General features: G+C 39.0%; 1 pseudogene across 1 annotated transcript; it reads left to right on the top strand.

Moving 5' to 3' along the window:
- Nucleotides 1-1,252: 1,252 nt before the first annotated feature.
- Nucleotides 1,253-2,497, top strand: LOC145545884 (heterogeneous nuclear ribonucleoprotein H pseudogene; annotated as a pseudogene). The gene has a single exon (XR_014082270.1). The product of XR_014082270.1 is annotated as a heterogeneous nuclear ribonucleoprotein H pseudogene (transcript).
- The last annotated feature ends 23,116 nt before the right edge of the window (nucleotides 2,498-25,613 follow it).

Genomic DNA, 25,613 nt, shown 5'->3' with positions numbered 1-25,613 from the left:
TCTCTTTTATCTTCTATCTGCTTTATCATTAGGATCCTTTTCTCACTGGGGCCTTTGCTAATACAGTTTGATATTGAAATGCAGCAGGACCTTATGGTCCTTGTCCCCCCTGACCCCATGCCCTCAGCCTACCTTTTGACTGTGAAAAAAGTTTAACCAATGAATAAGTTTAATCAGAGAAATGAGAACACGCAGAAACAAAGGCAAACAGTTGAAAGAGACCACATAAACATAATGTAGTCATTAAGCATAGTCAAGGACCTTTAGTTCCCTCCCAGGGCTATAGATAATATTCTGAGCCATAACCTGTGAGCTGTCTTATAGATAGGGGAACCCCCACCAGGTAGAAGAAGTTAAATACATGATGATTAGACTGTAGCCACAACATAAGCTGCCACAGTTTCAAGAACTGGCATCAAAGAAAAGGAAACAAACCAGCCCTGGAACTGAACATTAACTGTATTTAAAACAATCAAGATGATGCTGGTCAGATCACCAATGACCAGTTTCAAGATGACTGTCAGAGCTGACTATGCTGTTTCTGTGTGGAGGTCCCTCTGGCTATAAAAGCTCTTGCCCACCCATTGTCAGTGGAGGTAAGTCAGGCTTTGGACAGGCATCTGCCCTCCCTGCTGGTAGACAGCATCCAAAATAAAGCAAACTTTCCTTTCCACCAATCTGGCCTCTTTGCCAAGCATCAGGACTCACTACTTTACCACTTTCGGTAACAATATGGCGTAAGAGACAAACCTTTATGACAGTCTGATTTACCCAATCTTTCTCCATTTCCTCCTCTGTGAAATAGTGATAAAAATGACTCACTGTCTGCTCCATAGAGTTGCTGTGAGGATAAGATAAATTAGATGTGAAATTCCTCACTTGGAAACTGATTCATAACTGGGACTCAATAAATGTTAACAATGCCTGCTACCAGCACTACTAACCACGTTTACTGCAACTCAAGTAGATTCCGAGTGGCAAGTCACACACCACAATAGTGCTTCCCAACCCCTGGTGCACAATACAATCACCTGGGGAGTTTAAAAGTAGTCATGTCGATTTTCGTCTCAGCCGCGCAGAAGTTGTGTGTGCAGTCTGATTCGATGCCAGCACCCAGTAAGAGAGGATGATGTTGGGCACCGAAGGCGGTGAGGGGTTCGTGGTGAAGGTCCGGGGCTTGCCTTGGTCTTGCTCTGCAGACGAAGTGCAGCGGTTTTTTTCTGACTGCACAATTCAAAATGGGGCTCAAGGAATGTCAGACCACAGATACAGCGATGGCGGCTCTACTTTCCAGAGCACAACAGGACACTGCGTACACATGCGAGGATTACCTTACAGAGCTACTGAGAATGACATTTATAATTTTTTTTCACCACTCAACCCTGTGACAGTACATATTGAAACTGGTCCTGATGGCAGAGTAACTGGTGAAGCAGACGTCAAGTTTACAACCCATGAAGATGCTGTGGCAGCTATGTCAAAGGACAATGCAAATATGCAGCACAGATATGTAGAACTCTTCTTGAATTCTACAGCAGGAGCAAGCGGTGGTGCTTACGGTAGCCAAATGATGGGAGGCATGGGCTTGTCAAACCAGTCCAGCTATGGTGGCCCGGCCAGCCAGCAGCTGAGTGGTGGTTACGGAGGCGGCTATGGTGGCCAGAGCAGCATGAGTGGATATGACCAAGTTTTACAGGAAAACTCCAGTGACTTTCAATCAAACATTGCATAGGCAGCCAAGGAGCAGTGAACAGCAGCTACTACAGTAGTGGAAGCCAAACATCTACAGGAGTGAACGGAATGGGAGGGATGTCTAGCATGTCCAGTATGAGTGGTGGATGGGGAATGTAATTGATCCTGATCACTGACTCTTGGTCAACATTTTTTAAAAGAAAAACTTAAGTTTTAACAGTTTTGCAATACAAGCTTGTGATTTATGCTTACTCTAAGTGGAAATCAGGATTGTTTTAAAGACTTAAGTTTCAGTATTTTTGAACACACATTCATCTAGGATGTAACAACTAGGTTGAGTAAACTATTACTGTTAAATGATTTTCAGCTTTTCTCAAGTTAGTTCTATTGTAGGATGTACTTAGGCAGTAAGTGTTTAGGTTAAAGCAGTTGAATTATGTTAAATGTTGCTCTTACATCACATTACATTGAACACTGTCTGGATGCATGTTGAAAGACATGGTTTTTTGTAAAACTCAATATAGGAGCTAAGTCTACAATTAAAAGTGAAACATTTGGCATGTTTGTTAATTCTAGTTTCATTTAATAACCTCTATGGCACGTAATTTGAAGCTTTTTTTTTTAAGTTAATGGGGGAAATTTGACACGCAATACCAATACCTTAGGATTTTGGTCTTGGTGTTTGTAAGAAATTCTGAGGCCTTGATTTAAAGTTTTCATTGTATTGTGATTTTCCTTTTAGGTGTATTGCTCTAAGTGAAGCTTGTCGAATAAATCTTCCTTTTAGAAACTGAAAAAAAAAAAAGTAGTCATGTCTGCACTGCTATATTTAAAATACATAATCCACAAGGACCTAGTGTATAGCACAGGGAACTCTGCTCAGTGTTATATGGCAGCCTGGATGGGAGGGGAGTTTGGGTGAGAATGGATATATGTTTATGTATGGCTGAGTCCCTTCGCTGTTCACCTGAAACTGTCACAACATTGTTAATAGGCTACAATCCAATACAAAATAAAAAGTTTTTTTAAAAAAACTAAAAGTACTCATGTCTGGGGGCCACTAATCCTTTCCCAGTTTTAAATATCCAAAGTAGTTGACCTTATTTTTAATCTTGATCTTAGGTAATATTCCGGTCACCAGACCAAGCATGTGATTTTCTTCCTCTGGCTCCTCTCATTCTTCCTTTTTCACTAAGTTTTCGGGAAATTTGTTACACAGTAGTAGACATATGCCTTGGAGATATAGTAGGTTCAGTTCCAGACAATCACAATAAAATGAGTCTCACAAGGGTTTTGGTTTCTCAGTGTGTAGAAAAGTTCTGCTTACTCTATACTGTAGTCTATTAAGTATGAAATAGCATTATGTCTAAGACAACAATGGACATGCTTTAATTTACTACTAAAAAATGCTAACCACCGTCTGAGCCTTCAATGAGTCATACTGTTTTTGCTGATGAAGAGTTTGAAATAATATGAGAATTGCCAAAATGTGACACAGAGATCATGGAGTGAACAAATGCTGTTGGGAAAATGACACCCATAGACTTGCTTGACATCAGCTTGCCACAAACTTTCGATACATTAAAAAATGCGGTATCTTTGAAATGCAAAGTGCAATAAAACAATGTGTGCCTGTTGTTGTTGCTCAGTTGCTCGGTCGTGTCTGCCTGTTTGCAACATCATGGACTGCAACACGCCAGGCTTCCCTGTCCTTCACCACCTCCTGGAGCTTGCTCATCCAACCATCTCCTCCTCTGTCATCCACTTCTCCTCCTGCCTTCAATCTTGCCCAGTATCAGGGTCTTTTCTAATGAGTAAACTCTTCACAGCAGGTGGCCACAGTATTGGAGTTTCAGTTTCAGCATCAGTCCTTCCAATGAATATTCAGGACTGATTTTCCTTAGGATTCACTAGTTGGATTTCCTTGCAGTCCAAGGGACACTCATCTACTGAGATGGAGAAGACTCTTGAGTGTCCCTTGGACTGCAAGGAAATCCAACTAGTGAATCCTAAAGAAAATCAGTCCTGAATAGTCACTGAGATGGATGAAACTGGAGCCCATTATACAGAGTGAAGTAAGCCAGAAAGAAAAACACCAATACAGTATACTAATGCATATATATGGAATTTGAAAGATGGTAACGATAACCCTATATGCGAGACAGAATAAGAGATACAGATGCATAGAACAATCTTATGGACTCTGAGGGAGAAGGTGAGGGTGGGACGTTCTGGGAGAATAGCATTGAAACATGTATATTGTCATATGTGAAATACAACACCATTCCATGTTCGATGCATGAGACAAATGCTCAGGGCCGGGGCAATGGGATGACCCAGAGGGATGGGATGGGGAGGGAGGTGGGTGGGGGGTCCAGGAAGGGGAACACATGTAAACCCATGGCTGATTCATGTCAATGTATGGCAAAAACTATTACAATATTGTAAAGTAATTAGCCCCCAACTAAAATAAATAAATTTATTTTAAAAAAATAAAAATAAAAAAAATTAAAATTAAAATTAAAAAAAAAAAAAGAGTCTTCTCCAACACCACAGTTCAAAAGCATCAATTCATCAGCACTCAGCCTTCTTTATTGCCCAACTCTCACATTCATACAATTACTGGAAAAACCATAGCTTTGACTAGATGGGCCTTTGTTGGTAAAGTAATGTCTCTGTTTTTTAATATACTGTTGAAGTTTGTCATAGCTTTTCTTCCAAGGAGGAAGCATCTTTTAATTCATGGCGCAGTCGCCATCTGCAGTGATTTTGGAGTCCAAGAAAATGAAGTCCTTCACCATTTCCATTGTTTCCCCATCTATTTGCCATGAAGTGATGGGACAAGATGCCATGATTTTAGTTTTTTGAACGTTGAGTTTTAAGCCAGCTTTTTCACTCTCCTATTTCACTTTCATCAAGAGGCTCTTTAGTCCCTCTTCACTTTCTGCCATAAGGGTGGTGTCATCTGTATATCTGAGGTTATTGATATTTCACCCAGCAACCTTGATTCCAGCTCATGCTTCATTCAGTTCAGCATTTCACATGATGTACTCTGCATATAAGTTAAATAAGCAAGGTGACAATATACAGCCTTGATGTACTCCTTTCCCAATTTTGAACCAGTCCATTGTCCCATGTCTGGTTCTAACTGTTGCTTCTTGACCTGCATACAGGCTTCTCAGGAGGCAGGTAAGGTGTATGCCTGTGGATAACTAATATACTTCCCTTATCACAACATGGCACTGTTATGTCCCTGATTTTGAGGTAGATCTTCATTTTTTGTATGACTTGTTTTTCAGAAATAAAGTAGTCATTAAATTTGCATGATTGGCTGTATTAGTGTGTTGCTCTATGATTGTGGTATATCACCCTTGTCTGTTAGCTTTATTAAAAAATGAATGTCTTCTTTATTAGTAGTTTATTCTCATTGATGGGGTCATCTTAAGATTCCATCTCTGAAGAAATGAAAGATTGCCTCCCCTCTCTAGGATATTAGATAATTCATCAATGTGTATCACGTCCTGGAGCCCTCCTTCTGTTCACTAACCCCTTCCTCCCTCATCATTAAACGCGATCACAGATGCTGGTGAGTCTTTCTGTTCTCAGAACAAGTTCTACTTTGTCAGGGACACCTTGCTGACTCCAGGACCCTGTTTATTCTCTCCTGCTTGGGCAGAGAGGAAAAAAATACAAGTCAATACTTTAAAACAAACATATGCTTAATATTTTTTAAAATAACACCTACATATTCTAATATACTCTTCTACTATATTCACCGTTCTTTTATGAAGAAGGCAGAGCGTCAAAGAATTGATGCTTTCAAACTGTGGTGCTGGAGAAGACTCTAGAGAGTCCCTTGGACTGCAAGGGGATCAAACCAGTCAATCTTAAAGGAAATTAGTCCTGAATATGCTTTGGAAGGACTGATGCTGATGCTGAAGCTGAAACTCCCGATACTTTGGCCACCTGATATGAAGAGCCAACTCATTGGAAAAGACCCTGATGCTGGGAAAGATTGAGGAGGAGGAAAAGGGGGCAACAGAGGATAAGGAGGTTGGATGGCATCACCAACTCAATGAACATGAGTTTGAGTGAACTCAGGGAGACAGTGAAGGACAGGGAAGCCTGGTATGCTGCAGTCAATGGGGTCTCAAAGAGTTGGACATGACTTAGCAACTGAACAGCAAAAATATATTCACCTTTCTTTTATAACTACATTTTATACATAGATTGCCATAGAGTATTATTATGAACCCATAGCCTTCACAGACTCACCCTACACCAATTCTCCCTAACTGGTTTTATTGTTTGATGTTCACATGTGCACGTCTTTGCTAATAGAAACTCCTTTAAGCATTGCTTTGACATTCTTGAAAGATCCTTGTTTTTCAGTCACAGCAACAAGATGTTTCAAGCCAGCCTGACTGTTTTTCCTGTCCCAAGTCTGGAATCAACCAGCTTCCAAGAAACTCTGAGTGCACCTCTGCCCCAGAACTCAGACCACGCCAACAAGCACTGACTCAGGATGAAATCTGTCCTGGATCCCTTAGCATCCTGTATTCCTCTGCCTGCCTCTTAGCAGTTATCTTCTTTATCCCCAAACACCCTTCCTCCTCGCAACAAACACCTTCCTTTCTCTCACCTCTGCATTTTCATGGGTCCTTTAGATTCCATGAAATAATAGTCAGTCATTTCAATACAAGGCTTATTTTTCACTTTGAAAGTTTAAGACTTGAAATCCAGGGAACAAATGTTTACCCACTGTCAAATTGAATCTGTTCATTGTGAGCTGTGGCAGCACTGAATTTTGCTGAATTTTCAACCACTCAGTTGAAATACAAGTGAATGTGAACCTTCTATCTAAAATCCTTCTTCATGAAATATTCTAGTCATCAAATAATCAAAAGCCCAGACCACTGATTAGGTTGAAAAATGGTGAAATTCTCTCACAGTTGTCAGAAGCTTGAAATTAAACTGAAAAACGTCTTATGGTCTCTAAAGAACAGATGTTAATTGTGGGAAGAGCTACAGAGAAAATGACATCCTCCTATAAGGTTCCAGCATTCTTCCTCAGAGTTCTCCCAAGGTCAGAGGGTTGGTGACTTCTCTGCTGCCATCTGTAATACCCTTGTGGCTGGAAGAGCTCACTCATCATCGCTCTGTGAGGAAATAAATTTCTGTTATTTAAGTCACTCAGTCTATAATAATTTGCTATAGCAGCAAACAGTAGTTTACCAAAACACACATAATTTAATTTTTTGAAAAAAAAATACTCCAACTTCACATACTGACATAAGCTAACTATTAACATACCAAAGAAAATGTCCCATATAATCCAGCCATTTATGGACACAGTACCTGGGAGGGAACTTTAAATTCTCTGTCTCATAATTTAAGAAATTTCTCTGTAAGAACTGTTGTTAAATTATAGCTGACAACGGTGTAAGCAGCACAGTCACGCCACTGAATTCTTTCCAGGCCCAGCTCCATAATTCACCACCTCCCACGTGTCCTCCCTTCTTGAACTTAGAAAACTTTTCTTAATAAGTGTCACTTATGCGATCCTAATTGGAGATAAAGAGGGGAAATTTTAATAGCTATTCCAGGACTTACAACATTATGGGTAACATATGCTATATTTAAAGACTAAAAATTTAGGACTGAATACAGCTTCCACCAGATACTGGGTTTGTTTCTCTTGTAAAGTTGTTTGCTTTCGTTGAGCTTTAGTTTTCTCATCCATGTTGTTGAATGTGTCCAGTCATTTCGCAATAGTTTTTATTATCTCTTCAATTTCCTTTTAGGTACTGTGATAGATTGGTAGACAGAAGATAGATAGATAGATAGATAGATAGATAGACAGACAAACAGTGGATGAAAAAGATGGGAAGGTAGATGGGGGGACAGAAGCGTGATAAACTGAGCTGTGTGCCCCCCCTGCAAATTCATATGTTGGAGTCTTAACCCCCAATACCTTTGAATATGCCTGCATTTGGGTAATTAGGTTACAAGGAGGTCATTTGGTGGGTCCTGATCTAAAATGACTAGTGTCTTTATAAGAATAAGAGGTTGGTACAGAGATACACACAGAGATAAAGTGGACTTTGACAAGGCAAGGAGAGAGTCCTAAAACAAAACCAACTTTAATTTCAGGTTTCTGGCCTCCAGAACTGTGAGAGGATAAATTTCTATTATTTAAGCCACTCGGTCTATAGTAATTTGCTATGGAAGCCCTAGCAAACTAGGAGAGATGATAGATGATGATTGATGATAGATAGATAAATAGATAGATAGATAGATGGATAACCTGGCCCAGATAGACCTGCTTTTTTTTTTAAAGATTCTGGTGCTCTAAGTGAGCAGACCCAACTAAGGAGCATCCCTTTTGGTAATGCTGTCCTGGCAGAGTCAATAGTCTCTATGAGACTCTATTAAATATTACAAAGGCTTGGGGTTGCATTTTCAAAATGTAAAGAGCTGGAGAGTCACATGAGGACTCCAAATCCCTATTTTTTCAGTCCATCATCTGTTTCCAAAGGCTCACAAGGGAATTATGAAAACAGGAAACTCCAAAATGATGTAAATGCCTTGTTGCCAACTGGACCAAGGGCCTGAGCCCTAGCTGATGTGGACCAGACATGTAAACAGGGAGGACTTTAGTTGCCCAGAAGGCTTAAACAGCCCAGACCAAGAGCAGCACAGTAGCTACCTTGGCCTCTTCCCTATGGCCCGCACCCTCCCCTGGGGTGGAGGTCGGGGGAAGGTGGTGCTAAAGTCCTAACAACTTGAAAAAGCAGGAAGGATGAACCCAGAAACAAGAGCTCTTCTCCTGGAGGCTGACAGCAACTGCTCCAAGTCATCACCCCCTGTGCCCTGGCCTATTCCTGTCTGGCCTTCCCAGAATCAGACACTCCCAAATGGGAGGCAGCTCCACGCCCTTTGTACTGCTCCAGAGCCTGGAGAGTAGGATTCGAAATGGGAGGAAAACAGTGCAAGAAAGAAAAACCAAAGAGTCAACATTATAAATATTTAAGTACCTTTAAACTTCCCTAATAGTACCCTGTCCCTAGATATGGGTCACGCGCTCCACTTTCCCAGCAATGGAGTTGTGGTGGTGGAATGGGGAACAGAGAAAGTAACCTGGGAAAAACACTTTATGAATGCAAATAAGAAGTCATAGGCAGGCTTCCCTGGCGGTCCAGTGGTTGGAAATCTCTCTGCCAATGCAGGGGACACTGGTTTGATCCCTGGTCTGTGAAGATCCCACATGCCATGAGGCAATGAAGCCCATGTGCCACAACTAATGAAGCCCACTCACCCTAGAGCCTATGCTCTGCAACAAGAAAAGCCACCACACTGGAAGCTGGAGCACTGCAATTAAGGAATAGTCCATGCTCACTGCAACTAGACAAAGTACCTCGTGCAGCAACAAAGATCCAGAACAGCCAAAATTAAACAAATAAATAATAAATTTTAATAAATAAAATAAAATACTAATTTTAAAAAGTCATAGGCTTCAGTACCAGGATGTCAATGCTTTTTCATTAATAAATACTGAGAACTTCTCTGTGCTGGCCACTCTTCTAGGTATTCTTTCTTATGTTGTAGCTCTGGTAAGGAGTGTAACAATAAAGTATAGGACCTCAGAGCCTGGCAATAATACTTTCTCTTACCTCTCTTCTGATATCTTATTGTTCACTCTTTGTATCGTTCTTTTTGTGTTGCCTTGGGTTAGTGCCCTCTGTCCTTCTTTCCCATTTGAAGTCCTCTGGGAAAAAGGCTGTGCTACATTAGCTAAGCGGATTGTCAACAGCTCCCAGCCCAACACCTACTCATAGAACAAGCCAGTTAAACATTTATGGAAGGAAAGAGGGAAGGAAAAAAGAGGAAAAGAGCTTCTTATGGCTTTCTTCTGGAGACTTCTTACTTATTCCAGGAAGAATTAAGTTTCAGTGATTATTGGTCATACATTTTTAACTCTCCACCTCACAACTGCCATACATTTATACTGTGAACCAATCCAACTGACATGAACTTACATGTTAACTGTGTCATTTTTCAGAGCAAAGAATAAATCAGCAATAGTCTCCCAGAAACAGACCATACTGCTACACCACCAAGAGTGATTACTTCAGCAGCAGACACTAGGGTCTCTGGACACTGCACGTCCTTGATTTATCAGAGGGGCTTTCCCAAGTGTTATTTTCATAAACGGTCAGATTAATATAGGGGCTTTTTCTTGCATTCATTTGGAAAAATCTTGTCCTGATGTAGTACATTCAAGCTCCACTGCCCACAAAGAAGAGAAAATCTTTCTTCTGAGTTGTTACTCCTAAGACTTCAATCTCCTCTTGTCTGAAGCACAAAAAGCAGGCTTAATTTTGTTTTGTTTTCCTCAAAATATAGAAAGCACTTCAGGTCAAAGAACTAGAGAGGATGTGAATGCTGACTGTACCACACTTTTAGTTACTTTTGGTTTCCTTCTATTTTTACTTTCTTGTGGACTCCCCCCACCCTTCATCCCTTTACTATCAAATCTTGTTCTGACCTTGAAGAAATAGCTTCATAACTTACCTACGGTCATGAGAGGCCCACCAGATTCTCACAGCCATAGAGTTCCATCAGGAGTCAAGATTTCTGGACTTCCCTGGTGGTCCAGTGGTTAAGACTCTGCCTGCCAACGCTGGAGACACGAGTTTGATCCCTGGTCCAGGAACTAAGATTCCACATGCCAGGGGGCAACTAAGCCTTGTGCCACAACTACATAAGCCCATGCATGCTAGGGCACATGCTCCACAACAAGGGAAGCCACCGTGAGGAGAAGCCCATGCGCCATAACTAGAGAGTAGCCTCCGCTCGTCCGAACTAGAGAAAGCCCGTGTGAGGCAACTAACACACAGCACAGCCAAAAATAAATAAATAAATAATTTTTAAAAGAAGTCGAGATTTCCCAGTGACAAGTCCAAGGGGCCCTCCTGGGTGCTTTGGGCTCAATGCTGCCTCTTCTTCCACCACAAACTACCCAAGACGGGTGGTCATCAGTGTCATCCTTTCCCTTTCCCAGCCAACTATCTTTGAACAACAATAACAAAAAGGGCCTCTTTGAACGCATCCATTTCTTTCCCAAATAATTCTGTTTAATGAATTCCCTATTAGGCCAAATCCAATGCCCTGAAATATCTGCCAAGCACATCATGCTGCACAAAAGGGGGTTGAAAATAGCCAGGAGCTGGTTTGAGGGAAGAACATGTGAAAGGACTGACTGAGGAGTTTCCCATCCATGGCCGGAGGTCCACCACGGCCTCGCTGTGTGCAGCTTCGGGCTGAGTTATGCATCACATTGTTCATGTAAAGAAAAAGCGACTGTTCTCCCCGAGCGCCCCTTCCCCGCTCCGAATGGCTGTGACCAACAGCCCCAAGACCCTAATTGCCACAGCCTATTAGAAATAATGAGACTTACATGGCAGAAGCCAAGGGTAAAAGCGACATCTCACAACACGAAAGGTTAATATCAACATATACTGCTAGTGAGTGCAAAGGGCACATCAATTGGTGACTCATTACCGGGGGCTGACCCATGGGGAAAGTGTCATTCAGCAGAGGCTTTCTCAGGATGTGGCAGCAAAAGTTACAAAAGATAAGGACTTGCCTGTGGAACGCGCTCAACTAATGAGAGCTGAAAATTGTCTGAAACATCCCAATGACCTCACAGATGGGGGATGCTGATTAAGGTAGCTACATGAGGCTCCTTTTTTGTCTGTCAGCCCATTGATAAGCTTTGGTGAGATGTGACTAACAGGCCGTGAAGGTGTCTCCATCTTCTCTGACATGGTCCATGCTTTGGGCAAAACAAACACGAAAAATAAGTCCAAACTGACACACAGGTTTGAGTTTAGTTTCCAGAGACATGTCTTGGGAAAAGAGCACTGGTGGGGCCGTCAGCTAGGATTTCTTCATGGCAAGGGGGTTTGTGACTCCTTGCGTGACTAATCGCATGACTGCGCTGGGGGTGAGCCAACGGCAAATTTAGGTCTTGAACACTCGAAAAAACAACCCCACTGTTCTGTGGGCAAAATTCTATGGGGCTTCATGTGCAATTAAATGAAAGCCTCACAAGGGTCTACACCTTAATCATTCTCAGTGCTGATATGTGGCACAAAGGAAGGATTTTTGCCATATCAGAATGCATCCATGAAACAATGGAGAAATGGAACCAGATTTTTGATTGCTTTGTCCAACATTTACTGAGACAGAGACATTTCACAGAAGAAACCCTGAAGTTCTCTGAGTCTTAATGTCTGGGAAAAAGACCCACCTTTGAGAAAAGACCACCTTTATGGATGCCCTGCCCCGCTATCTTGTACTAGAGATGAAGATGAGATCAAAACTCTTACAGTTCATCTCAACTCCTTCTCCAGCAAAACCAAAGCAATACCCGTCCATTTGCCACCTCATTTAAAATTACAAGAATCACCCATGTTTGCAAATATGGTAATATCGTCTCATCAGTTCAGTTCAGTTCAGTCGCTCAGTCTTGTCTGACTCTTTTCGACCCCATGGGCTGCAGCATGCCAGGCTTCCCTGTCCATCACCAACTCCTGGAGCCTATTCAAATTTATGTCCATCGCGTCGGTGATGCCATCCAACCATCTCATCCTCTATTGGCCCCTTCTCCTCTCACCTTCAATCTTTCCCAGCATCAGGGTCTTTTCAAATGAGTCAGTTCTTCGCATCAGGTGGCCAAAGTATTGGGGTTTCAGCTTCAGCATCAGTCTTTCCATTGAATATTCAGGACTGATTTCCTTTGGGATTGAATGGTTGAATCTCCTTGTAGTCCAAAGGACTCTCAAGACTCTTCGCCAACACCACAGTTCAAAAGCATCAATTCTTCAGCACTCAGCTTTCTTTATAGTCCAACTCTCACATCCATACATGACTACTGGAAAAACCATAACTTTGACTAGATGGACTTTTGTTGGTAAAGTAATGTCTCTGCTTTTTAATATGCTGTCTAGATTGGTCATAGCTTTTCTTCCAAGGAGCAAGCGTCTTTTAATTTCATGGCTGCAATCACCATCTGTAGTGATTTTGGAGCCCCCAAAAATAAAGTCTCTCAACATTTCCATTGTTTCCCCATCTATTTGCCATGAAGTGAAGGGAACAGATGCCATGATCTTAGTTTTCTGAAGGTTGAGTTTTAAGCCAACTTTTTCACTCTCCTCTTTCACTTTCATCAAGAGGCTCTTTAGTTCCTCTTCACTTTCTGCCATAAGGGTGGTGTCATCTGCATATCTGAGGTTATTGATATTTCTCCCAGCAATCTTGATTCCAGCTTGTGCTTCATCCAGCCTAGTATTTTGCATGATGTACTCTCCATATAAGTTACATAAGCAGGGTGACAATATACAGCCTTGACATACTCCGTTTCCGATTTGGAACCAGTGTGTTGTTCCATGTCCAGTTCTAACTGTTGCTTCCTGACCTGCAAACAGATTTCTGAGGAGGCAGGTCAGGTGGTCTTGTATTCCCATCTCTTTAAGAATTTTCCACAGTTTGTTGTGATCCACACAGTCAAAGGCTTTGGCATAGTCAATAAAGCAAAAGTAGATGTTTTTCTGGAACTCTCTTGCTTTTTTGATGATCCAGCAAATGTTGGCAATTTGATCTCTGGTTCCTCTGCCTTTTTAAATCCAGCTTGAACATCTGGACGTTCACAGTTCACATCCTGCTGAAGCCTGGCTTGGAGAATTTTGAGCGTTACTTTGCTAGCGTGTGAGATGAGTGCAATTGTGTGGTAGTTTGAGCATTCTTTGGCATTGCCTTTCTTTGGGATTGGAATGAAAACTGACCTTTTCCAGTCCTGTGGCCACTGCTGAGTTTTCCAAATTTGCTGGCATATCAAGTGCAGCACTTTCACAGCATCATCTTTTAGGATTTGAAATAGCTCAACTGAATCTCCATCACCTCCACTAGCTTTGTTTGTAGTGATGTTTCCTAAGGCCCACTTGACTTCGTATTCCAGGATGTCTGACTCTAGGTAAGTGATCACACCATCGTGGTTATCTGGATCACGAAGATCTTTTCTGTACAGTTCTTCTGTGTATTCTTGCCACTTCTTCTTAATATCTTCTGCTTCTATTAGGTCCGTAACATTTCTGTCCTTTATCACCTCATAAAAACAGCTTATTACTGTATTAAATAAGATGATACAAGGGTTTTTACAAGAATACTTAGGAAAAGTTTTCTCAAGCTTTCCTAACTAGTTGTACTAGTTATCAATTGCTTCATAACAAATTATCACAAAACACAGTGGCTCAAACAGCAATTCACTTTTACTATTTCACAAAGTCTCTGTGGGCAACCTCACAAGGTTGTAGTCAAGATGATGACAAGGGCTGTGATATCATATGATGGCTTGTCTGGGGCTGGAAGATTCACTTTCAAGCTGGCTCACTCATGTATCTGCCAAATTAGTGCCTACTCTGTTACAGAGGCCTCAGTTCCTTGCCAACCAGCTTCTGTGTAGAGCTGACTGAGTGTCCATGGGACATGGAAGTAGCTTCCTTCAGAGCAATAATCCAAGAGAGAGAAACAGGCAACTTTCATAACATAGCCTCAGAAGTCAAGCACCTTCATATCCAGTACCCAAGTGCTTATGCAGGTTAGCCCAATTCAGTGTGGGAAGGGATTATTTGTAAGTGTGACTATCAGAAGCAAGAATCTTTGGGTAACATCCTGTCTTGATTAGAATATTAAAAGTATACCAGTTTGATTAAAAGATATGAACAATATGGCTGTTGATCTACTCAATCAGAATTCTACAAAAGAAACAAAAACAAAGAAATCCACAGCAAATTTTCTGAAGAAAATATACTCCATTTGACTAAAATTTTTTTTCTCATTAAAATTAAAATAAGTCTATATATCATTCCTGTAAAGCCAAAATGAAGAGATGAATTAAGAGATTATTCAAGAGAAGCTGATTTTAGATTAAAAAAAAAAAGATTTTTGCAAAACAACTTACTTTTGATTTAAGAGCAGGATTTTTGACCTAAAGTATCTAGAAAATTTCAGAGCTGCCCTTTTTCGGTAGATATCTATGGAATAGTCTACAATCATTCACCAGTTTGCCACATATGGAGAATTCAGGAATAATATAGTGGAAAAAATCTAAACTGGCTAATTCTAGAATCCATTTTAGGGAGAGACCCATCTCTTTAGAGAAATGGACTTGATAAACTTATTTAGGAAAAATGAGTCCTTGTGAGTATGAATGTGATCAAGGTTTATATATGTTCTATATTTATTAGAACTAAACTCAGTTATAAAATTTATCAATATTTTATTTCATGAAAGAAATTCTTAAACACTTGATGAGCCAGTTTAAATGAATCTTCTTATCTCTTTATAAAATATGTGGTACACTTGTTCACCTAATTTGGTATTATCACAAAATTAGATATTTCATTCTTTGATTTGTATTTAATTCCTATTTTCTGAATAAGAATCATAATTTTCTCAGACTGCTTTTGTTTCATTTCACTTCTATCATCAACACTAGAAGCTAGTTTTTTTTTCTAGGCTATGTTTCATCAAAAAAGAAATAGAATTTTCTAAGATACAAATGAACTTAACTACAAAAAAAAACAGACTTGCAGACATAGAGAACGGTCTTGTGGTTGCCCAGGATGAGGGAGGGTGGAGGAGAGATGGATTGAGAGTTTGGGATTAGCAAATACAGACTATTACATATAAAATGGGTATACAACGAAGTTCTACTGTATACGACAGAGAATTATATTCAAAATCTTGTAATAAATCATAATGGAAAATAATATGAAAAAGAATATAAACATATATGTATAACTGAACCATTCTGCTGTACATCAGAAACTAATACAATATGGTAAATCAACTATGGTGTGAGCTCAGTTGCTCAGTCATGCCTGACTCTTTGCAACCCTTTGGACTGTAGCCCTCCAAGCTTCTCTATCCATGAGATTTTTTCAGGCAAGAATATTGGAGTGGGTTACATTTCCTCCTCCAGGGGATCTTCCCAACCCAGGGATCAAGCCCGCATCTCCTGTGTTTCCTACATTGCAGGCGGATTCTTTACCTGCTGAGCCATTGGTGAGCCTATACTTCAGTAAAACAATTTTTTTTAAAGAAGGAAAAAAATGGAATTTTCATTACCTTATAAGAGTTATTAAATGCACACTAATGAGTAGAGAACCCTAAGATAGATTTAATAGGTAGGTAGTCAGCTGGGCTCATCCACAAATTCAAGACTCAAATTCCTGGAAAATGACTCTATGTTGTGTGTCCTCAGGATCACAAGTGAAGAATTAAAGTCACAAATGTTAAAGTCACACACACCAAGAGTCTACTATCTACCATATATCTTTTAAATAAAAGTAATAAAAGAGCTATTTATTTATAAGTAACAATTTAAATACTATTAAAATTGCTCATTTAATAGATTCACATATATTACACAGAGCTAAAATCTAGATCCAAATAACTATCAATATACATTAGATCTCTCCTTTCATTTAAATATTTAGTCAAGATTATCTAATTAGTAATGTAGTTTTAATAGTAATAGAATGTTCTCAGCACAATTAATGGAAATCAAGAAATCAAGAAAAAGGCATATTTACATAAGGTAATAAGGTTAGTATTAGTCATTTAGGCTTGAGATACTTGTATATGCAAAGACAGAGAGGTCCAATGAGTAGGTATCAATATGAACCCATCACTAGCTCAGTTGATGGGCTGAGCATGAAAATAATCATATGCTGGGAAGGAGGGTAGTAGAAAAGCTAAAATGAAAGTCACTGGCCAGTGCACAAAGAGATTAGGACTCAGCAAGAACTTCGAAGAGCCAGAATCTAAGCCCAGATTTACTCAATACCAAAGTGTGTATTTTTTCACTCTTTGGAATAAAATCCAAGAAAGTTTGTATGGCTCACTAGATTGAATCACCTTTAAGGTCATAGGCCAAGCATTTAATTTTAGTCTATTTCTCTTTGGTTATGAAGTAAACAAGCCTAAACGATTACTGTTTCTTTGGCTCTAAGGGCTCTATCATAAAAAACAAAAAGGTTATTTATGAAACTATTCTACCTGCTAGGACAAAGAACTCCAAAATCTCAGTGATTTACAAATTAATATTTAATTTTGTATCACACAAAGTTCAATGTGAACATCCCTGGTGGAGTAGATTTCCTATTCTTCAAATGTGACTTGGAGATCCAAGCCCCTTCTATTCCTGGTCTGTCACCCCTTTGACATGACACTTTCAAGTCACCGTGAAAGGTTAATAGATTAGAAAACTCTATAGTGTTAAAATGACAATGCTGTCCCAGTTCTTCCCACCATTCAATACAATTTCAATCAAAATTCCTACAAAAATTTTTGCAGAAATTGACAAGTCAATTCTAAGATTTATATGGAAATTCAAAGAACCTAGAGTAACCAAAGCAATTTTAACAAATAACATAGTTGGAAGATTTATTCTACTTGATTTCAATACTAACTATAAAGTTATAGCAATTCAGACTGCTAGATATCATTTAGGTATGGACATTTAGATCAGTGGAACAAAATAGAGTCAAGAAATAGACTGATCCATTTAATATTTGGATTGTTTCCAGTTTTTGACAAAGATGCCAAGGCAATTCAATGGAGAATGGAAAGTCTTTTCAATACATGCAGTAATTATCCATGTTAAAAAAAATAAACATCAATGCTTACTCCCTATCATACAAAAAATTGATTCAAAGTGTATCCCACAGCTTAATGTGAAACCTGAAACTATGAAACTTGTAGGAAAGGGAAGAAAAAAAAATTGAGACCTTAGGGCAGGCAAGGATTTCTAAGATATGACACCAAAAACACTAATGATAAAAGAAAAGATATTAATAATTAAACTTTATCAAAATTCAAAACTTTTGCTCTCTGAAATGTGCCAGTAAGGAAACAAAAGGGTAAATAAAACACTGGTACAAAATATTCACACAACACATTTATCTGATAAAGACTTGCATCCAAAATATAAAGGGCTCTTAGAAACTTGAAATGATATGAACAGACTCCTCACTAAAGACAATATATAAATAGCCAACAAATACATGAAAACATATTCAACATCATTAGTCATCAGTTGTGACATATGTATAACAATGCAAATTAAACAACAATGAGATACCACTACACACCCATTAGTTTGACTAAGATTAAAAAGACTAATGTATCACCAAATATTTGTGAATATGTGGAGGAATTGAAACTCATACCCTGATGATAGGAATATAAAATGGTACAAACACTGCCAAAACATTTGGCAATTTCTTAAGTTTAATATATGCCTGTCATGCAACAAAGTCATTTCACCCCTAGGTATTTAACCAAAAGAAACAAAATTATATATTCACACAAAGATTGTGCATGAATGTTCTTGGCAACTTTATTTGTAAGAGCCAAAAGTTTGAAACAATCCAAATATCTATTAATTGGTGAATGGATTAATAAATTATCATCTATCCATGCAGTGGATAATGTATGTACTATTTATCAAGACATGAATTATCAGTATATACAATGACATGACTGAATCTCAAAATCACTATGCTAAATGAAAGAAACTAAGCAAAAATATACATTTGAATTATCAGCATATACAATGACATGACTGAATCTCAAAATCACTAGGCTAAATGATAATTCATCAAGACATGAATTATCAGTATATACAATGACATGACTGAATCTCAGAATCACTATGCTAAATGAAAGAAACGAAGCAAAAATAGACATTTGAGCTCAAGTCTCAACTCCACCTGGCTATGCAACATCAAGCAAGTGACTTATTATCTACCTGCTTTAGTCTTCTCACCTGTTAAATAGGAACAATAATAATAATATTGCTACCACTTATTGAGTCTTTACTGTGTTTCAAGGTCTTTACTTTCAATGTCCCATTTAATCCTCAAAACCCCATGATATTTGATATAATATATGTTTAGCACTTACCATTATACTCAATAAATTGTAGTTATTGTTATTACTTTCTTACTAATTTCTTATTGAAAAGTGAAAGTGAAAATTGCTCAGTCATGTCTGCCTCTTTGTGACCCCATGGACTATAGTCCATGGAATTCTCTAGGCCAGAATACTGGAGTGGGTAGCTTTTCCCTTCTCCAGGGGATCTTCCTAACCCAGGGATCAAACCCATGTCTCCCACAATGCAGGCAGATTCTTTACCAGCTGAGTCACAAGGGAAGCCCAAGAATACTGGAGTAGATAGCCTATCCCTTCTCCAGTAGATCTTCCCAACTCAGGAATCGAACCAGGGTCTCCTACATTGCAGGCGGATTCTTTACCAACTGAGATATCAGGGAAGCCAATAAATAAATGAATCAATATATGTTGAGACTTGGTTATGAGAAAGACCCAGTGGAATGTCCTGTAGAGAGACAGAAAGCTGAATGAGACAGAATCTTACAATCCTATCCTCCAGAATCTTACAACCTAGACTTGGCAACAAAACATATACACGTAACTATAGCATTACATAACATATTACATAACTAGATAGCATTAAATAGAGACAAACATGGTATTATGAGAGAGGGTCATGGAGAAATCTCATAGAGAAATACAGTGTTTAAACTGAGCCTAGAAGGAAGGCGGCATCTCACTAGGAAAAGCTGCTGGGGATGAGGAAACTTTGGATATCGTAGCATGGAGAAAGAAAGCAGGAGCATTGAGAACAACAGCAAGCAATGCAGCATTAGTGGAGCACAGGTTGTGTGAAAGCATGTGTGAGCAAGGAGGGCCAGATCCTGGAAGGTCTGGGAGAGTTGGCAAGGAGTTCGGTTTCATTCTGAATACATAGGGTTCTTTGGGGTGTTTGGAGTCAAGAAGTGATATCATGTTGTGTTTTAGCAGGATGACTATAGCAGGGATATAGCTAAAGGAGAGATAAGAGGCGGGAAGAGCAACTTAGAAGTGTTTGTGATGAGCTAAGTGGAGCCTGACCAGGGATGGTGGCTGAAAGAATGATAGGTGTGTAAGAATTGATTCTAAAGTAGCATCAAATTGATACAGTGACTAATCAAACTGGACCCGAGGAAAGAAACAAATCAAAGGGACTCCAAAATGGCAAACTCGCTTGACTGGAAAGATGGGAAGACCATTATTAGAAGTACAGAAGTCAAGAATAAAAGGATATTTGAACAGGATTAAAGGAGTGTTAACAAGAAAGGGGGAAAAAATGAATATTTGGATTACATTAAAATTAACAGCTCTCTTTTATCCAAAAAACACCATTTAGAGGATGGAAAGCAAACCACAGAGTGGTTGAAATATCTAACAAAGGAATCACCTCTGGAATATACAAAGTACTAGTATAAATCAATATGAAGACAATAACTCAATATAAAAATGGACATAAAGATACGAACAGGTACTTAACAGGATGTTTTGTAAATGCACAATACACATGAAAAGTTGCCTAACTTCGTAGTCACTGGGGAGATGTAAATTATAAACCATAATGAGATAACATTGCATATATACCAGAAATAAGTAAAATTTTTTTAAAAAAATAGGCAATACCAAACGTTGGCAAAAGTAGGACCAAATGGATTTTCATACATTTCTGGTAGAAAAGTTAGTTGATATTGGAAGAGCCACTTTGGAAAAACCGTTCAGCAATATCTGCTAAAAATGAACTTGCATCTAGAGACCTAGCAATTCCATCCTTACGCATGAACATGAGAGAAAAGCATATGTCCACCAAGAAAAACTGATGAGAATGTTTAAAGCAGCATTATTCATAACAGCCTAAAACTGGAAACTACCCAGATGTCTATGAAAAACAGAAAGAATTTTAAGAAATATGGTATATTTGCATAATGGGCTATTATTTATTAATGAGAATGAATAAACTATCTCTACATGTAACAACTTGGAATGATACTATAAACGTGATGCTGAATGAAAAAAGACAGTCACAAAACATAAATATGATTCCATTTAAGTTCAAAACAGAAAAACTAAACTATTGCATTAAAATCAGAATATTGGTTATTTTGGGGCGGTTACTTGGTGGTAATGACTAGAAGGGAGCAGGAGTGGGATAAAAGGGGTGCTCGTAATGTTCTGTTTCTTGATCTTGGTTCTGGTTACAAGGATGTGTTCCCTTTGTGAAAATCTCTTGAACATGAATAAATTTCTGTTCAGTTCAGTTCAGTCGCTCAGTCATGTCCGACTCTTTGCGACCCCATGAATTGCAGCACACCAGGCCTCCCTGTCCATCACCAACTCCCAGAGCTTGCTCAAACTCACGTCCATCGAGTCGGTGCTGCCATCCAACCACTCGTCTTCTGTCATCCCCTTCTCCTCCTGCCTTCAATCGTTTCCAGCATCAGGGTCTTTTCCAAGGAGTCAGTTCTTCACATCAGGTGTTATACATTATAAATTTCTGTTATACATTAACAAAAAATCGTATTTCTTTAAAAAGCAAGTTTGGGGGTTAGATGATGCAGTCAGAATTAGAAATGATGGAGGCGGGGCTAAGATGGCGGAGGAATAGGACGGGGAGACCACTCTCTCCTCCACAAATTTATCGAAAGAACATCTGAACGCTGACCAAACTTCACAAAACTACTTCTGAAGGCTGGCTGAGGACGTCAGGCTTCCACAAAAACAGCGCATTATCTTCAAAAGAGTCCTCTATTACACCTTTAACTTTCATTTTCATAACCCACTATTAACTTGCAAAAAAAAAAAAACCCTATTTTTGAAGCAAACTACATACATATATCTTATACCTTTAGTGTTTTCTTTTTTTAATGTTTTTTTCCTGTTTTACTTTTTTTTAACTGTTTCTGTTTTTACTGTTTTACTGTTTTTTTTTTCTTTTTACAGTTTCCTTTTTTCTTTTTTTTTTTAGATTGTAAGTTTTATAAGAGTCTAACCTCTACTCTAGATTTTTAATCTTTGTTTTACATATTTGATATCAATTTTGTACATTTAAGAACCCAATCTTTAGGACCCATTTTTACTCAGGAGTGTGATCACTGGCCTGATCACTCTCTCCCCCTATTGATGCTCTTTCTTCTCCCTCAGGGAACCTCTATCTCCCACCCTCCTCCTTCTCTTCTCAACCCAATTCTGTGAATCTCTGAGGGTGTTCTGGGTACCGGAGAACACTTCAGGAACAGGATACTGCCCAGATCTCTCTCTCCCCTCTTGATTCCTCCCTTTCTACTCATGCTCACCTCTGTTACCTTCCCCCCCGCCTCTATGTATCTCTGTGAATCACTCTGAGGGTTCCAAACTGTGGAAAGCACAGAGGGAAGTGCTTACTGGCTAGATTGCTCTCTCCACATTTGAATTCCCCTCTTCCCCTCCTGGTCACCTCAACCCACCCCCCGCCACCTCATCTCTCCATGTAACTCAGTGAACCTTTCTGGGTATCCCTCACTGCGGAGAATCTTTTCACCATTAACCTAAAAGTTTTATTATTGAGGCTGTATGGAAGGAGAAGTCTTGAGGCTACTGCAAGAATAAGACTGAAAGCCAGGGGAAACATTAATTAATAAGAGACCATCCAATAGCCTCCATAAATACACTGAAACCAAGCTCCACCCAAGAGACAATAAGTTCCAGAGCAAGACATACCACGCAAATTCTCCAGCAACGCAGGAACATAGACCTGAGCATCAATATACAGGCTGCCCAGAGGCACACCAAATCCATAGACATCTCAAAAATTAATACTGGTCACTCCATTGCACTCTAGAGAGCAGAAATCCAGCTCCACCCACCAGAACACCGACACAAGCTTCCCCAACCAGGAAGCCTTGACAAGCCACCTGTCCAACCCCAACCGCAGTGAGGAACCTCCACAACAAAGAGGAACTTCATACTACCAGAATACAGAAGGGCCACGCCTAACACAGCAATCTAAACAAGATGAAAAGGCAGAGAAATACTCAGCAAGTAAAGGAAAATGAGAAATGCCCACAAAGCCAAACAAAAGAGGAGGAGATAGGGAATCTATCTGAAAAAGAATTTAGAATAAGGATAATAAAAATGATCCAAAATCTTGAAAGCAAAATGGAGTTACAGATAAATAGCCTGGAGACAAAGATTGAGAAGATGCAAGAAATGTTTCTCAAGGACTTAGAAGAAATAAAAAGGAGTCAATATAGAATGAATAATGAAATAAAGGAGATAAAAGACACTCTGGAGGGAACCAACAGTAGAATAACAGAGGCAGAAGATAGGATAAGTGAGGTAGAAGATAGAATGATGGAAATAAACGAAGCAGAGAGGAAAAAAGAAAAAAGAATCAAAAGAAATGAGGAAAACCTCCGGGACCTCTGGGACAATATGAAACGCCCCAACATTCGAATCATAGGAGTCCCAGAAGAAGAAGATAAAAGGAAAGGCCATGAAAAAATACTCGAGGAGATAATAGTTGAAAATTTCCCTAAAATGAGGAAAGAAATAGTCACAGAAATCCAAGAAACCCAGAGAGTTCCAAACAGGATAAACCCAAGGCGAAACACCCCAAGACACATATTAATCAAATTAACAAAGATCAAACACAAAGAACAAATATTAAAAGCAGCAAGGGAAAAACAACAAATAACACACAAGAGGATCCCCATAAGGATAACAGCTGATCTTTCAATAGAAACCCTTCAGGCTAGAAGGGAATGTCAGGACATACTTAAAGTAATGAAAGAGAATAATCTACAACCCAGATTACTGTACCCAGCAAGGATCTCATTCAGATATGAAGGAGAATTCAAAAGCTTTACAGACAAGCAAGAGCTGAGGGAATTCAGCACCACCAAACCAGCTCTCCAGCAAATGCTAAAGGATCTTCTCTAAACAGGAAACGCAGAAAGGATGTTTCAACACGAACTTAAAACAACAAAGTAAATGGCAACGGGATCATACTTATCAATAATTACCTTAAATGTAAATGGGTTGAATGCCCCAACCAAAAGACAAAGGCTTGCTGAATGGATACAAAAACAAGACCCCTATACATGCTGTCTACAAGAGACCCACCTCAAAACTAGGGACACACACAGGCTGAAAGTGAAGGGATGGAAAAACATATTTCATGCAAACAGAGACCAAAAGAAAGTAGGAGTCGCAATACTCATTTCAGATAAAATAGACTTTAAAATAAAGGATGTGAAAAGGGACAAAGAAGGACACTACATAAAGATCAAAGGATCAATTCAAGAAGAAGACGTAACAATCATAAATATATATGCACCCAACATAGGAGCACCACAATATATAAGGCAAATACTAACAAGTATGAAAGGGGAAATTAACAATAACACAATAATAGTGGGAGACTTTAATACTCCACTCACGCATATGGATAGATCAACTAAACAGAAAATTAACAAGGAAACACAAACTTTAAATGATACAATAGAGAAATTAGATTTAATTGATATTTACAGGAGTTTCCACCCCAAAACAATCAATTTTACCTTTTTCTCAAGTGCACATGGAACTTTCTCCAGGATAGATCACATCCTGGGCCATAAATCTAGCCTTGGTAAATTCAAAAAATCGAAATCATCCCAGCCATCTTCTCTGACCACAATGCAGTAAGATTACACTTCAGTTACAGGAAAAAAACTATTAAAAATTCCAACATATGGAGGCTAAACAACACGCTTCTGAATAACCAACAAATCACAGAAGAAATCAAAAAAGAAATAAGATTATGCATAGAAACGAATGAAAATGAAAACACAACAACCCAAAACCTATGGGACACTGTAAAAGCAATACTAAGGGGAAGGGTCATAGCAATACAGGCGTACCTCAAGAAACAAGAAAAAAATCAAATAAATCAACTAACTCTACACCTAAAGCAACTAGAGAAGGAAGAAATGAAAAACCCCAGGGTCAGTAGAAGGAAAGAAATCTTAAAAATTAGGGCAGAAATAAATGCAAAAGAAACAAAAGAGACCATAGCAAAAATCAACAAAACTAAAAGCTGGTTTTTCGAGAAGATAAACAAAATTGACAAGCCATTAGCCAGACTCATCAAGAAACAAAGGGAGAAGAATCAGATCAACAAAATTAGAAATAAAAATGGAGAGATCACAACAGACTCCACAGAAATACAAAGGATCATAAGAGACTACTACCAACAGCTATATGCCAATAAAATGGACAACTTGGAAGAAATGGACAAATTCTTAGAAAAGTATAGCTTTCCAAAACTGAACCAGGAAGAAATAGAAGATCTTAACAGACCCATCACAAGCACGGAAATCGAAACTGTAATCAGAAATCTTCCAGCAAACAAAAGCCCAGGACCAGAGGGCTTCACAGTGGAATTCTACCAAAAATTTAGAGAAGAGCTAACACCTATCCTACTCAAACTCTTCCAGAAAATTGCAGAAGATGGTAAACTTCCAAACTCATTCTATGAGGCCACCATCACCCTAATTCCAAAACCAGACAAAGATGTCACAAAAAAGGAAAACTACAGGCCAATATCACTGATGAACATAGATGCAAAAATCCTTAATAAAATTCTAGCAAACAGAATCCAACATCATATTAAAAAGATCATACATCATGACCAAGTGGGCTTTATCCCAGGAATGCAAGGTTTTTTTAACATCCGCAAATCAATCAATGTAATACACCACATTAACAAATTGAAAGAAAAAAACCATATGGTTATCTCAATAGATGCAGAAAAAGCCTTTGACAAAATTCAGCATCCATTTATGATAAAAACCCTCCAGAAAGCAGGAATAGAAGGAACATATCTCAACATAATAAAAGCTATATATGACAAACCCACAGCAAACATTATCCTCAATGGTGAAAAATTGAAAGCATTTCCCCTAAAG

Source organism: Giraffa tippelskirchi, chromosome 4 (genome assembly GCF_054371585.1).
Source record: "Giraffa tippelskirchi isolate mGirTip1 chromosome 4, T2T-mGirTip1v1.2.pri, whole genome shotgun sequence".
In the NCBI taxonomy this organism is placed as follows: Eukaryota; Metazoa; Chordata; class Mammalia; order Artiodactyla; family Giraffidae; genus Giraffa; species Giraffa tippelskirchi.
Note: the sequence above shows the minus strand (reverse complement) of the source record. Positions and strands in the feature narration are given on the sequence as shown.